The 18,801-nt window shown below is 42.9% G+C and overlaps 1 protein-coding gene and 2 long non-coding RNA genes across 4 annotated transcripts in view; all 3 read left to right on the plus strand.

Annotated features, from left to right (window-relative positions):
- LOC106576669 (histo-blood group ABO system transferase-like) overlaps nucleotides 1-1,349 on the plus strand; it is a 48,206-nt gene extending 46,857 nt beyond the window's left edge. For both annotated transcript variants that reach the window (XM_045700179.1, XM_045700181.1), the window contains one exon: nucleotides 1,288-1,349. The gene's annotated coding sequence lies outside the window, so the exon portion shown is untranslated. The remainder of the gene's footprint in view (nucleotides 1-1,287) is intronic.
- A 41-nt stretch (nucleotides 1,350-1,390) lies between these two features.
- LOC106599483 (uncharacterized) overlaps nucleotides 1,391-18,801 on the plus strand; it is a 96,209-nt gene continuing 78,798 nt past the window's right edge. The window contains exons 1-2 of the long non-coding RNA XR_006760190.1: nucleotides 1,391-1,420; nucleotides 1,789-1,850. This is a non-coding gene — a long non-coding RNA (uncharacterized lncRNA). The remainder of the gene's footprint in view (nucleotides 1,421-1,788; nucleotides 1,851-18,801) is intronic.
- On the plus strand, nucleotides 2,497-3,052 carry LOC123728279 (uncharacterized). The gene is made up of 3 exons (XR_006760194.1): nucleotides 2,497-2,551; nucleotides 2,745-2,873; nucleotides 3,022-3,052. It is a non-coding gene; the product is annotated as an uncharacterized lncRNA (long non-coding RNA).

The raw sequence follows: 18,801 nt of genomic DNA on the forward strand, positions 1-18,801 counted from the left end.
CTGTAGAAGCTCTGTGTCTAAGCTGGAGGTGGTGTAGCTGGGGGCTGATCCTTTAGCTCTCTCTCTCCATTCTCTGTATCTCTATCTCTCTCTCCCCCCCTCTCTCTCTCTGTCTCTCTCTCCCTCTCTGTCTCTCTGTCTCTCTCCATCTCTCTGTATCTCTGCTCTCTCTCCTCCCTCTCTGTCTCTCTGTCTCTCTCTCTGTCTCTCCTCCTCCCTCTCTCTCTGTCTCTCTCTCCTCCCTCTCTGTCTCTCTGTCTCTCTGTCACTCCTCTCACTCTCTCTCTCCCCTCCATCTGTACATGTGATTATGCAGCACATTAGCTATTTGTTTTTAAAGGGGGTGGGAGTGTGGGAGGTTTTAATGAAATGAAATGAGAATGTATCAGTAAAGAAAGTCTCCCTCTCTCTCCCTCTCTTTATTTCTTCTCTCCCTCTCTTTCTCTCTCTCCCTCTTCTCTCTCTCTCACTCACGCAATGTTTTACTTAAAAACCGCACTGTTGGTTAGGGCCTGTAAGTAAGCTTCACTGTAAGAGTGTGCACTACAACTGTTGTATTCAGCGCAGGTGACAAATGATTTGATTTGATTTACGATTTTCACTTCTCTCTCCTCTTGTCCCTTTACATCAGGGTGGGTTTAATAGTAATTTTGGCTTAAGGGCCACATGGGGATTTTTAGAAAGAGAGAGACCGTTTTTGGACTGATTTGTTTGTCAAAATCAATTTGCAGGTCCATCATCATTTGTCAAACGATCCATCTGGTTTTAGACATTCAAGTGTAGCCCGAAGTCCCTTTTCAATCCTAAATAATAATTTGTTGAGATGCAAAGATGTTTTTTTTTGCAACCAAGTTTCTTTGTACATTAACATGACTATAATATGTAAGTGTGATACAGCGAGAGAGCGAGTGTGTGACCTTACTTAAGGTTAGTGCGTTTGGTCTGAGGGGTTTGCTCTGTGTCTTCTGTCGAGAACAGGAGATGTGTTGTTAGAACTAGCAGGATGTTGATGGATTCTAGTCTGTCGTAGAACAGGAGATGTGTTGTTAGAACTAGCAGGATGTTGATGTGATTCTAGTCTGTCAGAACAGGAGATGTGTTAGAACTAGCAGGATGTTGATGTGATTCAGTCTGACTGATAATGAGAGTGGGCAGGGCTGAGGCTTTAGGACACAACCACTAGTGTAGAGAGGACGATATGGGCTGGTTGCTGTTCTGCAGTACCATATCATTTCCTCATCTCTTCTCCCTCACGTCATCTGAATTCACCCTCCTCCTCCTCAACAGTGACTAATCCAAGCCAGAAGCAGGTAGAAAAGAGCAGATGCTCTGAGCTATCCTACCAGGACAAGCTACTACTACTGTCACAGTGTTACTGGCTGGCTCAGGTACTCTCAACATTCTCTGAGTCTATGTACAGGTAATGTACTATGTTACAGATGGAGCTGCTCTGTTATGTCATGTTAACTTATGTCACTTAAAAGTTTTGTTATGTTTTGTCATGTTATGCAAATGTCATTTTAAATTAAGTTATGTTAAATGCATAATGTACGATTCTAGTGCACGACTCGGAAGTCTACAGGTACATTTGCAATGCTACCGTACCTGGAGACTTCACAGTCATTGTGCTAATGCTAGATAGCATTTGCTCGTGAAACAACCACTACCTTCCTTCATAATGCACACAGAGACGTTAAAATGGTATTCATGATCCCTTTAACACTATTAAAGGTTATTAAATGTAAAGCTAAGTTGTTATGTAATATAATATCATTGTTTCCTCTGTAGATCGGTTGGTAGAATGTCTCTGCTGCTTTGTTGGGCAGTGATGGCTCTGCACCTCGCAACAGGCAAATATAAAAGTTGAAACTTGAAATGAAACAGTGTGTGTGTAAATAGTTTAATTCAATCGATAAAGAACACCCTCTGTGTTCTGTAATTAAAAAACCATGTAACCTTTATTTAACTAGGCAGGTCAGGTAACTCTTTATCCACAATATAGCAGGTGGTGTAAAGCCATAACACATACGTTTTCCAGTATCAGACTTTGATTGATAATGTCAGCAAGGCCACACTGAAGTCTAACAAAACAGCTCCCACAATCTTTTATCATGATTTTCACCTTCAGCCAATCATCAACCATTTTTTGTAAGTGCGTATATGTTCAATGTCCACCTCTATAAGCATGCTGAAAGTCTGTTGTCAATTTGTTAACTGTAAAATTGCATTGTATCTGGTCAAACACAACTCTAAATGCTATAAAGTATTTGAGGTGCTACTTGATCTAGTTTATTTTGCACTTTTGGGATTATTCCATTAATTGCTTTAATGTACCAGGTAAACTAAGTCAACCACAGCTCTTTAACAGTACATACTGTCGGTGTGTGTAGTTGTTGTTCCAGGGTGGATGCTGCCTCGGGGTGGTGAACACTACAGAGGAGGGAGGTGGAAGGGGTGGACTCCCAGTCACCATGCCCAGCCGGGTGGCATCAGAATCGAGCATCGCTGCTTCTCCTTCTACCCCGTCTGGGCCACCTGGGCCACTGCAGAGGTAACACTTGTAACAGGGAGAGACAATTACTAATTACTACTACTATTTCACAACCATTGATACTTCAAGACTAGCAAGCACACATTTACATCAGGAAATGTCCATTTCTAGCCTGCATTGATCTTTGCTCCCTGAGGTACTGCCTGGGCTTTAGCTCAGCGGGCTAACACAGTGTTTTCTGGGTGTCCTCTAGTCGTACTGCTCCCAGCACAGAGGGAACCTGGTGTCGGTTCACAGCCCTGGTCAACAGATGTTTGTCCAGGATCTGGTCAGGAGACACACAGACCAGCCGGTCTGGATAGGAGGCTACGACGCAGCTCAGGTAAACTGGGTCAATAATTCATCAGTCAGTCAGTCTGTCAATCAATCTGTCAAATGTCCACAGGGTTACACAGGCAAAAGCTCAATGTACTTTCTGTTTAAAAACAAAAAGCAGTGGAATCAATCAATCAATGTTTTTCTGTGATAAGGAGGGGATGTGGCTGTGGAGTGAAGGCTCAGCTGTTGACCGTTTTTACTGAGGAGGATGAGCCCAGTAACCTGGACAGGGGGAGAACTGTATGGAGCTACACACAGGTGGAGGGGGGTACACACACACACACACACACACACACACACACTCTGAGCACATTGAAATAACTGAAGTGTGATTTGTGTGTTGCCTTGACAAACAGGTGGGCAGGGGCTGGAATGATGTGTCCTGTGGAGAGCTGAGGTTCTATGTGTGTTCTATGGAGACAAGGTAGCAGGACAACACTGTCTTGTATCTGGACATGTTCTTACAGAGACCATATTAACACTAAATTACATTCAGTATTTTTTTCATTTTCTTTTAGATCTGGTTTAGCAGGAATGCAAAGTCAGAAGAAAGACACGAGAGAGGTAGGCTTTCCTTGGCCCACTGCCTAGGCTAGACAATATGTTTATTGTGTTACAGGTACAGTTCCTTGTTGAATGGCACTCTGACATTTAGAAGATGATTAATGACACTTGTGAAGCATTGCCCTTTAACACTTTAAAACGTGTTGACCAGTCTGGAAATTGTTTTTAAACTATTAAGCTTTTTGTCCTCCTAGAAAATCTTCCTCTTTAATAGGATATCTTCAACATTCTAAAGTTCCTTTATTTAACCTCTTACATCAAGACGTTCCGCTAGCGGAACACCTGCTCCAATATCCAATGATAGGCGTGGCGCCAATTACAAATTCCTCAAAAATACAAAAACAGATTTACTATTACAAAAGGTTTGATTACCTTTGTTGTCTTCGACAGAATGCACTCCCAGGACTGCTACTTCAATAACAAATGTTGGTTTCCAAAATAATCCATCGTTATATCCAAATAGCGGCGTTTGTTCGATGCCAGACACTATCCGAAATGGTAAATCAGGTTTACGAGCATGCAGCAATTACGTGACAAAAAATTCTAAATATTCCATTACCGTACTTCGAAGCATGTCAACCGCTGTTTAAAATCCATTTTTACGCCATTTTTCTCGTAAAAAAAGCGATAATATTCCGACCCGGGGAATCTCCTTTTAGCTAAACAGAGGAAAGAAACAAAGCTTTTGGTCGACGGGCACGAGCCTGTGAGGTTCGTTCAAACATGTCAAACGTTGTATAACATAAATCTTTAGGCCCTTTTTCAACCAGAGCTCAATAAGATTCAAAGGACGATTAGCACAAACTTCTAAAGGAGGAAAGAGCCAGGGCGCGCGCTATAATGGTGATGGCTCCGTGTGAAACGCCACGCGTTCTGGTATTCAGTTTTACAAAACTCAAATCGCTTTGTAAAGACTGGGAGCATCTAGTGGAAGTAACAGGAAGTGTCAATGAATCATTGCTCACTGTGTGATTATAGGCAAACTGATGAAGTGGAGTCGCAACAGAATTCCCCTTCCGTTACGATCGGTCTCGGGGTTTTGATGTAGAAAGAGTTTTGTTATAAACAGACAATCATTCAAAAGTTTTAGAAACTTTCTTAGAGTGTTTTCTATCAAATTAATTATATGTATATCTAGCTTCCGAGTTGAGTAGGAGTTAAAATGGGTACAAATATTAATGTAGCCCTGCTTAGGTAACACAAGAGAGGTAAGGTTAAGATTTGATCAGAGGCTTGTATGGGTTTTAAAATGCTATATGCTGTCGTGTAAAATTCCAGCGAATTTACCAAACATAAACTTAAAATCAAAAACTTAAATAATGCCAATGGAGCCGATAGTTCTCCAAGGAATTAATATCCTAAAGCTGCTTAACCGAACTAAATTCTTCTTACTATCTTCCTCCGGCCTCCTTCTTTTCACTGCATATCCCAACCCCCGTTTAGCAGGGAGGATGAGGACTTCTCCGTCGTCCCTTCCTTCTATCTGCTCGTGCTTCTTTCTCATAACAGTCAGTATAACATATGGGTTGTTTCCAAATATTGACTAAATGTCTCACTGTCTTCCTGGTTGCACTCCTGGATTTAAAAAAATCTGAAGGCTAAGCTATCAAGATTATTGCATAATTAAGTAGTTTATCTGTTACTCTCTAATGATCACAGATGTCATAACCCTGTCCTGTTAGCTTAGAATATGTCTAAATACTTGATATGGTACCATTACTAAACTTTCTAAGATTATAGCCTTATTCCACAACAAAATATACATATTATTATTATATAAATACCACCGCCTTGTTGTGTTAAATCTCTTCCACTAAATTCAACAACAGCCGACTACCCAAGGGAATATAAACTTGGCTAGATAATGTATTATGAATACTACTATGGTCAAAAGATATTCAAATAAATATAACCCGATCAAAATGACTAATCTGGAACAATCTCACAAAGAAAAAATATTGTACCTTATCAACATTCTGCCTTATCATTGGTTCAAATTACCAATATTCTAAGAACTTTAATCTCATCATCCCTTTTCAGTTATACAAATTTCCTTTAAAATTAGTATTACAAATGACTTAAATTCATCCAAATGGCTTTTCAATGGGGCTGATCAGACTACAAAGGGAAGCCATTATAGAGGTCAAGAGTATACATCCCTTCACAGAACTGTTTCTTACACATTAGACACAAATTAAAGAAAAACCTTCAAAATATAAAATATGTAGAAAAATGTTATCTCAGGTTCCCAGAACATTTCCTTATCCAAGACTTCACGTGTTTAATTAAAACTCATTAAACAAAACTTCAACGATTCCATGTGTGTGTAACTTTCTAAGATTCCATAGTGTGTATACCCCTAAATCCTGTCCCTAGGAATTTCAAACGCTCCTTTTCCAGAAAAATACAACCACTTAACAAGTATTTCATCACTACACCGATTCAGAAACCCAAACTTTGACTACAAACAAACCAATGATACTTATAATTCCATTGTACTCCCCCCAATCATTAGTTTAATCTACATCAATGTATGTGTATGCTTAATTGAATGCTCAGGGACATAATATCCTGGTATCAATACTTAATCAATGTCCAACAAATATGTGATAGCCGCCTTGATTGTTCCTGTTACCTACCAAATGAACTAAATTCGGGCTTCGCAAATGTAGTACATTTCTGTAAAGCGTAAGGAATCAGCAAGGTAATATTTAATCCCAGGCATTAAAGTGTTGTTTGAGACGGTTTCCCATGTGTTTCCTATTATACTTCAGCTGACTTCATCCGTCTCTGGGAGGAAAGAATCCTACCAAACACATTTACAATAAAATGTTTAATTACAAATTAACACCCAAAAATAAAAACAATAAACAATAAGCAAACCCACAACCCTTTTCCAGCAAATCAAATCACTTCAAACCTGTTGCATAAATTTAGTAAAAACAATGAATGATCTGCCTTCTGTCGTTATAGGGTTGAAGTTCAATGTATGCAGAACATACATAATGCATGCAACTAACAAATAACCTACACAAGAACCCACTAATGTTATCTAGAGAAAAGTGTCAGAGACTCATGTTTGCATTCCCAATAAAAAAATACAAATAAAAAAAAACCCACAAAACACAGTCTGCATGTTTCTCACAAAGAAAACACAACGATGCCTGAGAGACAGAAGTCTATGTATCAGGGGGGATCACGTGATAGTTTGATTTTAAGTTGCACGCATACGATTCTAACTTTTTTAAAGCAAATGAAAAAGGTAATTCAAATAAACCAAACAACCTAGCTAATTTCCATGAAATTGTTTTACTACAGAGGTACCGAAACTATATCGCGTTTCAGAGCGAGTGACGTCACCGATTGAACACAATAGTTAGCGCACCGCAAGGGTTACACTCAACCTCTTACAAAGAAAACCTATGATCAACAAATCAAAAGTCAAACCCGGTCATACCTGTTTTATCGGGGTGAAAGATTTAAGGTTAGTTGTTGAGTTGTTAATCCACTGGTATTACTTAACAATCAAAACCAAGAATCAATAACCAGAACCATCACAGAGTTTATGATTTGCAAGCGTTGCACCCCAGGGAGGTTAATGTAGCTAACTTCCCACCGTTGAATTAACTGCTATAGGAACTAGTTTGAAGGTAGCTAACTTCCCACTGTTAATTAACTGCTATAGAACCATAGTTACGAACTCCACCGTTGAAGAATCAAAATAGAACCAGTTTAATGCAGCTAACTTCCCACTGTTGAATTAATACATAGAACTAGTTTAATGTAGCTAACTTCCCAATTGCTAATTCATAAATTGCCAGAACCATTTTAATGTAGCCAACCTCCCACTGTTGAAATTAACTGCTATAGAACCAGTTTAATGTAGCAACTTCCCACTGTTGAATTCAACTGCCATAGAACCAGCTTCTAATGTAGCCAACTTCCCACCGTTGGAATTAACTGCTATAGAACCAGTTTAATGTAGCTAACTTCCCACCGTTGAATTAACTGCTATAGAACCAGTTTAATGTAGCCAACTTCCCACCGTTGAATTAAATATAACTAATAATGAGCAACCTCCCACCGTTGAATTAACTGCTATAGAACTAGTTAATGTAGCAACCTCCCACCGTTGAATTAACTGCTATAGAACTAGTTAATGCAGCCAACTTCCCACCGTTGAATTAACTGCTATAGAACCAGTTTAATGTAATTAATTCACTGTTGAATTAACTGCTATAGAACCAGTTTAATGTAGCTAACTTCCCACTGTTGAATGAACTGCTATAGAACTAGTTTAATGTAGCAACTTCCACCGTTAGTTAATCAAGTGATGAACTAGTTTAATGTAGCTAACATCCCACCGTTGAATTAACTGCTATATAACCAGTTTAATGTGAGCTAACTTCCCACTGCTGAATTAATTGCTATAGAACTAGTTTAATGTAGCTAACTTCCCACCGTTGAATTAACTGCTATATAACTAGTTTAATGTAGCTAACTTCCCACTGTTGAATTAACTGCCATAGAACCAGTTTACGAAGCCACCTCCCAAAACGTTGAATTAACTGCTATAGAACTAGTTTAATGTAGTAACTTCTCCAATGTTGAATAATAATCAAGCAGAACCAGCTTGTAAGCACTTCCACCGTTGAATTAACTGCGGAACTAGTTTAATGTAGCTAACTCCTACTGTTGAATTAACTGCTATAGGAACATTAGAAGTTTAATTAAGACTGATTATGCATTATGCTAAATTTAACATCTCAACCCACTACTCGTAGTAGTGTTACAGGAAGAGAGAGAAAGATTTTTAAACAAAATTTTAGGCAAGAATCGCAAAAACAGCCAAATCAACTATCACCAAGAACGTGTTCAGTTGAAAACTTAACAAACGTAGTGGGTCTCTGCTTATAAATAGAATACATCATTCTTGTGTCGCAAAGTAGTAGATAGTGTGTAAAGGTATTAGTTGTCTGTGCAGATTGAAGATAGCACGAGGTTGATAGTCGAGGCTCAAACCGGGTTCAACTGCACCAGAACAACAACAAAAATGAAATAAAAATATAATGAAATATTAATCACACACAAAGCTTAGTAGATTTATTGTGAAAACGTGGTTCGGTTAGTACAAAAATATCTAAACATTTATCTACCACTATATCTACCAACATTCAACAAGTAATATTAAATTATCTACACTATAATATCAATCATTATCTATCTAACAAGTAATATCTAAATATTTATCTACCACTACTAATATTATATACCAATATCTAAACATTTATCTACCAATACTATCTAACACGTAATAATCTAATATTTATTACACTACTAATATCTCACTAACATCTATTAAGTAATATCTAACATTTATCTACTACTACCAATATCTAACAATTTATCTACTATACAATATCTAACATTTATCTACCACCACTAATATCTAACAAGTAATATTAAATATTATCTAACATCTATCTACCGTATCACCCAACTGAACGCCACTATCAACTATTTCCTCTAAACAGTCAACCCTCTAAACCAGCCAAATAAAAATGCAAAACCAACAAACTTCTAAAATCATCTATTAGACAATTCACATCCCTGTGGAACTGAAGCAGAGTATGGTGTTTGGTAATGGTGTTTGCAAACCCAGGGTTGTGGGTTCGATTCCATAAACAGAAATAAAGAAATAAAAATGTATGAAATGAATGTATAATACTACTGTAAGTTGTTCTGGATAAGAGCATCTACAATGACGAAATGTAATCATATTTCCTCCCTAAATAACATCCTAAAACCTTTCTAATTCCTTATGAGTGGAAAAGGTAGTAGTCTGACTATAGTTGTTAGTGATAAATATGATTAACTGCCCACACTCCAAAGTAAAGGTAGATTCACATAGTAGCCTATGTATCAAAGTAAACAGACCAGATATTGGTGTATTTAATATTATTTTTGACTATATTTCATTACTTGCTTAAATAAAGCGTTTTAACATTTGTTCCACTGCTGCCAACAATACTTGTTGAGTTAAAGCAACCCCATGCAGGTACTTCATGGAATGAATTATTATTATTTTTTTTACTCACATTGGCAGTTATTTTTCAAGTGTGTGGAATTTTCAGAACCTCTTAGTACAAAATCAAACTGTAACAGTTGCAATGCAGCGCATTTATTCAATTATAGAGCATCATTGTTTGAGACATCTCTCACCACAACCATTGATCCAAAACATATGTTTACAGTAAAATGCGTCGAGAACATTGATTTAATCAAAACATAGTACGACATTTTCTCAACTTAGGGAGTAAACATTATTTATAACAATGTACATGGCTAAAATCAAATCTCTGAATGAAAATGGATGGCCCTCCCTTCAGCAAAATATATATTTTCCGCTTTGAAAATAAAAAAAAACTGAGGCAAGCTTATTTAACCTCTGGAGTTGATTGACGAGTCATCAATAATTTCAGTTATATAACAAAAAATCACATCAAACACTCTGGCTTTTGAAGTATTCATTCATCAGCAAGCTGACCAGACTGTTGTAGATAGTGGAGAGCCTGTTATTTGAATGCAGCAATACAATTTATACACAGCAAGCAATGGGACCAATCCCTCTAAGTGGTTCAATGTGATTTAGGGTCCTTTTGGATTTTTGAATGCTGTGATTATGAATCACCAAATAGAAGGAATAATGCCTGTCTCAAACACGCGGAAGAGTTCAAATAGTATATGGAATAGTTTGGGAAATTAAGACATAAATGTATTGTTGATATCATTACAATATAGGAAATGTAATCAGATGATACAAAATTAAAAGAATTGAATGAAATAATTAGAGGGTTAGTTAGCATGTTTCGTTGGGAGCATTTGGCATAGGTTTCATCCACATCACAGTAATGCACCTGGTGAAAACATTTTGGAAATTGCAATAGTAATTGATATAGTTTTTATTATTTTTATACTGTGAACAATAGTGAACATATCAAACTATGAAGTAACACATATGGAATCATGTAGTAAGCAAAAAAGTATTAAGCAAATCCAAATATATTTTTTAGATTCTTCTAAGTAGCCACCCTTGCATTGATGACAGCTTTGGTAAACTCTTGAATTTTTAATAGCTTCACCTGGAAATGCTTTTCCAACATTCTTCTGAAGGAGGTTCACATGTGCTGGGCAACTGTCTGCTTTTCCTTAAATCTGCGGGTAACTCATCCCAAATCAATCTCAATTGGGTTGAGGTAGGTAATTGTGGGAGGCCAGTTATCTGATGCAGCACTCTATCACTCTCTTCTTGGTCAACAGCCCTTACACAGCCTGAGTGTGTGTTGGGCCTATTATTGTCGGCCACCAAGTTCACACCAGGGATGGAGCATCGCTGAACAGGTGCAGCCAGTTGGTTGAGTTTGTTTGAATTAAACAAATCACTGACAGGTGTACCAGCAAAGCAACCCCACACCATCACACCTCCCTCCTTCAAAGACCAATGAGATCATCCATTCACCTACCTGCTGCCCTGATACAAGTGGTTGAATCAAAATTATTCAGAACAAAACAAACAGATTTCCACCGAAGTCTAGTCATTGCCTGTGTTTGGCCCAAGCAAGTTCTTCATTGGTGTCCTTTAGTAGTGGTTTTTTTACTCCATTTCATGGAGGCCTGATCTGGGACCCAGTCTCTGAACAGTTGATGATATGTGTCTGTTACTGGGTTTTCAGAAACATTTATTTGGGCTGCAATTTCTGAGGCTGGTAACTCTAATGAACTTATCCTCCATGCGAGGTAACCTGGGCTTTCGTGGCGGTCCTCATGAGAGCCATGCTTCAACTCAGAGCTTGATGCTTTATGGACTGCACTTGGAAGAAACTTTCAAAGTTCTTTGAAATGTATCAATTAAAATATGTTTAGCAATGACTGACTGTTTTTTCTTTGCTTATTTGAGCTGTTCTTTCCATAATATAGACTTGGGTCTGTACCAAATAGGGCCATCTTCATACACCCCATCACAACACAACTGATTGGCTCAAACGATTAAAAGGAAAGACATTCCACAAATTAATCGCTTAAACATGGCACACAATTAAAATGCATTCCAGGTGACTACCTCAAAGCTGAAATGCCAAGAGTGTGCAAAACTGTCATCAAGACAAAGGGTGGCTAATGAAGAACTTCAAATATCAAATATATTTTGATTTGTTTAATAATTTTTGGCCACACATCCTATTATGTTATTTAGTCAGATGTTTCTACACATATAAAATGCAAAATAGAAAAATACAAAGGAATCCCTGAATGAACAGGTGTGTCTAAACAGATAATGGAAAGTTGGATTGATATCAATAAATGCATTTAAATGGTATTTTATATGTGTTTGTGTGGCTTAATTAGTATGAGCATGGCACTAGCAACACCAGAGTTGTGGGTTTTGATTACACCAAAACTGGATAAAGCACCTGCTAAGCATGAATGGCATATATTAGAGTGATAGTAAAATGTAATTTTAACAAATGAGAAGAGAATCATATCTTAAGTAAAGTGAGGGTTGCATTGTGAAAAGAAATTTTTTATATGAACATAGATTGTAAATGTGAAACATGTATTTTCTAGATGAAATACCACGTTTCAAGAAAAAGTGTCTGTGTTGATTTTGTGCCAATAAATTGAAACAAACTATTTTGAAACAACCTCTTTTTGATGATCGTTGGATTTTGTATAATACAATATAAAAATGTACCACAATGTGAAAACTGCACCAAAGCAATACAAACAAAAATATAGCATCTTCTCTCTCCCCTCCTCCCCAGAGCTGGCTGGAAGAGGTGAGTATTTATGACGTCTGTGAGACCAGTGAGAGTAGCAGAGACCCTCGACACCGCCTTCCTCAGAGGGATGTGGTCAGACGTCTGCCTGCCCACTGCTGGTTGACTTCTGCCACCAGGTTATACCGGATGTGAGCCAATGGTAGCGCAGGTGAAAGAAAAATAATTAAATAAAACAAATACGTAACGTTTTACTTACTATGACTGTGATACTGTATCCCTAGCTATCTTAAGATAAGTTGTCGGTGTAAATGTGTATGCGGTGTGTGAGCCAGGTGCTTAGATCAGAACAGTCCAGGTCCTTCAGACATCATGCAGTTTTCTCCAGAGAACACATCAACGCTACCAGGAGTCTTCTGAAGGAGGTCAGAACCCAAACTGCCACCACATCTGCAAGAAGCTTATAACAATCACCCCATAATATACATTTAAGATATGAAATTGAAGATATTTAATATAATATTAAGATAATATTTTTAATACAATTTAAGAGAATATATTTAATATAAAATTAAAGAATATATTTAATATATGGTTATGTACGTCTGGCCAGTATAAGGTTAAATGTTTTGTAGTTGTGGTCAGGACGTGGCAGAGGTATTTGCTTTGCGGGTTGGGCGTGTTTGTGTGTAAAGGGTGTTTGATTTAGTATTTGGTTTTGGTTTATGTTAGTTAATATGGTAAGTGTGTGTGTTTTTATGTTTGGTTGATTGAAGGTTGACTCCCAGCTGAAGGCAGGGTATCTGCCTTTGGATTGAAGAGTCATATATTAGGGTGTGTTTGTATGTGTTAATCAGGTGATTATTTGGTATATCAGCCTACCAGATCAGTTTTAATTTGCTTCCAGTGTCTGCTTTTTCAAGATATTAATATGTTATTTTGAGAGTAATTAAAAATCAAGATGAGCATTACACGCACTCTGCTGCCGGGTCCTCATCTGACCGACATGGGTGATAACCACCCACCACCCAAGGACCATGCAGCAGAAGAAGGAAGAGGGAATTCGAGTTGGACTGGCGGAGAAATGGACCTGGGAGGAAGTTTGGACGGGGCCGGACCCTTGCACCAGGCGGGGATTATCGACGCCCGCAGTGGGAAATTGAGGCAGCCAAGGCAGAGAGGTGTGTGGCACGTCAAGTAGCCAAGAAAGTTGAAGAGCACCCCAAGAAAATTTTTTGGGGGCACACGGGTTTGGCTGGCGTAAGAAGAGCCGGAAGCCAGCTACCCGTGGTTATATGGAGAGCTTACAGAGCGCTGTGTTTCGCTGAGGATGACTATACTCACCCAATACGCATGCACAGTCCGGGTGCTATATTCAGCCCCTCGCAGGTGCCATAGAGCGGGATCCAGCCTGGTAGAGGATGCTCACAAAGAGCATCTGGTCGCCGCACGCCTCCGAGAACAGGCTACCCAAGGCCAGACGGCTACCATCAAAGGCCCTGCAGACAGCCCAGAACACCCTGTAGGGCACCCCGCCGACAGGGCTAACTAGTTATCAGCCAAGACGGTTGTGCAGGGAGGTGAGATCGAGACCGACCAAAGCGCCCATAGCGGTGGGCCTCGCCCGGGACCGAAGCCAACCATCCGCCACTCGCCCGTTCTCGCCCCCCGCACTAGCCTGCGGTGCGTGTTCATAAGCTGGGAACGTACCAGCACCACTCACCAGGATTGAGAAGGGCCAGTCAACAGTCATCATCAGAGCTGCCCGCCAGTCAACAGTCACCGCCAGAGCTGCCCGCCAGTCAACAGTCATCACACGCCCGCCAGTCAACAGTCACTGCCAGAGCTGCCCGCCAGTCACAGTATCGCCAGAGCTGCCCGCCAGTCAACACGTCGAATGCCCGCCAGTCATCGTTAGAGCTGCCCGCCAGTCAACAGTATGTCAGAGCTGCCCGCTAGTCAACAGTACTGCAAGACTGCCCGCCAGTACAACAGACTGCCAGTAACAGTGTCAGAGCTGCCCGCCAGTAACAGAGCTTCCCGCCAGTCAACATCATGCCAGAGAGGTTAGACTGCGCTGAACCAAGCCGGGAGTGGCCAGATGGGCGTGAACTGCCGGAGTGGCCAGACTGGCTGAACCCGCTGAGGCGACCGCGCTGAACTGCCGGAGGCTAGACTGCGCTGAACTGGGCCGGAGTGGCCAGACTGCGCTGAACTGCTGGAGTGGCCAGACTGCGCTTGAACTGCCGGAGTGGCAGACTGTCCCAACTGCCGGAGTGGCCCGAATTGCCAGACTGCCCAGACTGTCCCAACACAGACTGCCCAGATCAGTCCCGAATTGCCAGACTGGCCTGACTGCCCCTCGGCGATGCCAGAGGCCCGACAGCCTGGAACGGCCGAACCAGAGCCACCCAGAAACAGGGCTGGGGAGGGGGTGTAGAAGGCGCCGCGGGACGGCAGCCACCCCCCCTTCCCTCCCTTAGAAAAGGGATTTTTTTTGGTGTTGCTTGGGGTTATTATTTTTTAAGGTGCTTCTGGGGTAGACATAGGTAGTCACGCCCTGGGCCAGCATAAGGTTAATTGTTTGTAGTTGGTAGACGTGGCAGAGGGTATTGTTTTATGTGGGTTCAAAAGGTGCCGTGTAAAGGGTGTTTGATTTAGTATTTCGGTTTTGTATGTTTAGTTAATTTATGGTTAGTCTAGTGTGTGCCTGTATGTTTTATTGATAGTTGGGATCCTCAGTTGAAGGCAGGTGTTGTTATCTGCCTTGATTGAGTCTCACATTAGGTGTGTAAGTATTGTGGGTGATTATTCTGTATAAATTAGCCTTACCAGACTGTTTATTTGTGAATGTCTGTTTTTCATAGGTATGTTCACTTTGAGAGTAATAAAATCAAGATGAGCATTCACGTAACTCACAAGTGCTTTTATCCTCATTCACCGACAACAACTGTAGATACAGAATCACCCAAATCAGACCTATTAGATCTGCCACAAATAAATATTAAGATAACTATTTGGATCTGTTTGTTTAATCCTGGTAATTGGACAAATGGACCTTGGCACCAGCTGGGATTATCGACGCCCGGCAGGGAAATGAGGTGTTTGAAGGCAGAGAGGCGGTGGTACGAGGCCAAGTACGCTGAAGGAGAAGCTCGAGAGTGTGTTCCCCTGAAATTTTTAGTACACGGGTAGTTTGGCAGCGTGAAGAAGAGCCGGAAGCCACACCCGTGGTTATATGGGAGGAGGTATGGGTGGAGAGCTATGTTTGCTGAGGAGCGACTATCTCAACCCATGAGTAAACAGTCGGCGCTATTCAGAAAGTCTTCCTCGCAGGCAAAGATAGAGTGCCATCCAGCCTTGGTAGGAGGATGCCCAGCGATCTGGTCGCCGGCACGCCCGAGGACCAGGCTACCCAACTCCGCCACGCACTACCATCAGGCCCCTCGGCAGCCCAGTCTGCCCTGCACGGGCACCCCGCCTCGTGCACAGGGGCTACTAGTTCATCCAGCCAAGACGTAAGAGAGAGGGCGGTGGTAGTATGAGGTCAAGTACGCGCCTGAAGGAGAAGCTCCGGAGAGGCACCCCCTGGGCAAGAAAAATCTTTGGGGGTTACCAATTTGGTAGCCTACTAGGCTTTTTTTAAAGAAGACGTGCCGAGCGCCAGCCACCTGCGGGTTATACTGAGGGAGCCGTATGGGGTGGAGAGAGCTTAAGTGTCTCAGCTGGAGGAGCGCACTACATCCCCTCACTCCATACGCATGCACACAGTCCGCCGGCGTGCGTTATTCCAGCCCCTGCAGGTGCGCCGCGCGTGCTAGAGCGGCATCCAGCCTGGTAGGAGGGATGCTGGGGCAAAGCGCATCTGGTGGGTACGCTCCGGGACCAGGCTACTCCAACCTCCCGCTTCTACTTACGGCTGCACTATCAGGCTCCCCTGCACAGCCAGTCTGCTCCCCTGTAATGGGCAATTCCCGCCTCGGTACAGGGCTACTAGTTCATCCAGCCAAGACGGTTGTGTGCAGAGGAGGTAAGATCGAGACCGACTTCAGCAAGTATCTGCTAAGCTCCCGGGGTTTCCAGCTCCTGTCTCTCGTGCGGACCCGAAGTGCGCCAACTCCAGTCCGAGATTTGTCTCTGTTCGGGCTTCTCCTCAAGCATCTTCATAGCCTGGAGGTGCAAGTAAGGTTATGTTTTGGTAATCGGTAAGCACCACTCACCTCAGGATTATAGTAGCAGCCCGCCAGCGCCTAACAGTATATATCAGAGCTGCCCGCTCAGTCAACAGCTCTCATCGCTTCAGAGCTGCCCAGTCAACAGCTTCTTCATGCAGAGCTGCCCGCCAGTCAACAGTATCGCAGAGTTTTTGCCAGCAGTAACAGTATGTAGAGCTGCCGTTAGTAATAGTATCGTCAGAGCTGCCCGCCTCAGCCACAGTTATGTCAGAGCTGCCCGCCAGTCAACAACAAGTATGTCAGAGCTGCCCGCCAGTCAACAGTCATCGCCAGAGTGCTCGCCAGTCAACAGGTATGTCAGAGCTTTCGCCCTCGCCAGTCAACAGTGTGGTTGTAGAGCTGCCCGCCAGTCAACAGTCGCTGCCTTGTGAGCTTCCCGCCAGTCAACAGTCGCCAGAGAGGTTTACTGCGCTTGAACTGCCGGAGTGGCAGACCGGGCGCTTTGAACTGCCAGTGGAGCGGCCAGGACTGCCGCCGGGAACTGTTTGAGGGCGGGCCAGACTGCGCCTTCGAACTGCCGGAGTGGCCGCACTGCGCCTGAATCGCCCGGAGGCCAGATCGCGCTGAACTGCCGGAGTGGCCAGGACTGCGCCTGAACCGGCCGAGTGGCCAGACTGTCCTGAACTGCCGAGTGGCCCGACCTCGTTGTGACTGCTCAGATTCCCGTCCTGAATTGCCAGACTGCCCAGACTGTGTCCTGAATTGCCAGATTGGCCCGACTGGCCCTCGGCGATGCCACAGAGTGGCCCGACAGCCTGGAACGGCCGGAACCAGAGCCAGTACCTCCAGAAAAATAGGTGGGTTGGGGAGGGGGTGAAGTGGGCTGCCGCCGCTGACGGCAGCCACTCCTTCCCCTTCCTCCCCCTTTTGTCAAAAAAATGGTTTTTTTCTTGGTGCTCCTACTGCTGGAAGGCTTTTTTTTTTTACGCTTCCCGGGGTGCAAGCATTGATTCAGTGGTACCTGCCTGCGTCCGCCAAAGTAGCGGCGTTAACTTCCTGAGCTTCCTTTCCTTGTAAATGCCTGTACTTCCACCCATGATAAAAGATTGCTCTTTATGTAATGTCCGCCATGCTGTTTCTCGTGCCTGCTGCTGGATTCTCGAAAAGTATCTCGGTCTTGCTGGGCTTTAGTGCTCATGCTCAACCTTGTTTCGGGGTCTTGAAAGCGGCATGCGTGCCTCTATGTTTGGTTAGTTGACCTCAGTTGAAGGCAGTTTTTTGGCTCCATTCTTGCCTTTGATTGAGGAGGTCCCACATATTAGGGAAAATAAGCCTGTTTGTATGCCATGTGTAAGTTGGGCCAGTGCGGTGATTAGTTTTTCTGAAGTGCTTGGGCCTTCCAGCCTTACCAGTATTCCTAAGTCTTCTCTGTTATTTGTCGAGTGCTGTGTCTTCGCTTTTTCAAGCTATTTGGAATAAGGTGTTCATTTTTGAGAGTATCAAAAAAAAAAAATCAAGATGAGCATTCACGTACTTGCTAAGTGCTTTTTAAGTCCCTTTATCACCTTATGGCAACAACCGGTGACAGAATCACTCCAATCCAAGACCAAGAAAGCTAAGTGAAGTGAGTGGCAGCAGGAAGGTCCAGCTGGATCGTATGGGAAGAGAAAGCTCTTGGACCTGGGAGGAAGTTTGGACGGCCGACCTTGGCACCAGGCTGGGGATTATCGACGCCCGAAGAGTGGGGAAATTGAGGCAGCTAAGGCAGAGAGGCGGTGGCGTACGAGGCCAAGTACGCGGCGCTGAAGGAGAAGCTCGGAGAGGCAACCCCAAGAAAAAAAAAAAAACAAATTTCTTTTGGGGGGCACACGGGTAGTTTGGCTAGGGCGTAAGAAGAGTCGTGGAGCCAGCTGTACTCGTGGTTATACATGGAGCGTATGGGGGTGGAGAGCTTATGTTTCCTGGGCTGTAGAGGAGCGCACTATCTCGCCTCCCATACGCATGCAGCTGCAGTCCGGTGCGCTGCTATTCCAGCCCCCTCGCAGGTGCCGCGGGGTAAGCAGAAAGCCGGCATCCGAGCCGGTAGTGATGCCTTGGCGCAGGCGCATCTGGTCGCCGGTACGCCTCCGAGGACGGTGGCCACCCTTAACTCCCGCTCTACGCACGGGTTGGCTTTCTATCAGGCCCCCTGTACGCTTAGTCTGCTCCTCCCTTTAATGGGCACCCTCGCTTTCGGTAGTGCTGGCCAGTTCATCCAGCCAAGACGCCGGTTGTGCAGGAGGTAAGATCAACCGAGACCCACTTCTGGTGGGATAGCCCCCTGCTCTGTAGCTCCCCGTTCCTCGTGGGGGACCTGGAAGGGGTCAACTCCAGTCCGGGACTCTGTCCTGTTCCCGCGCCTCCCCGCACTAGCCTGGAG

Source organism: Salmo salar, chromosome ssa17, assembly GCF_905237065.1.
Source record: "Salmo salar chromosome ssa17, Ssal_v3.1, whole genome shotgun sequence".
NCBI classification, from domain to species: Eukaryota; Metazoa; Chordata; class Actinopteri; order Salmoniformes; family Salmonidae; genus Salmo; species Salmo salar.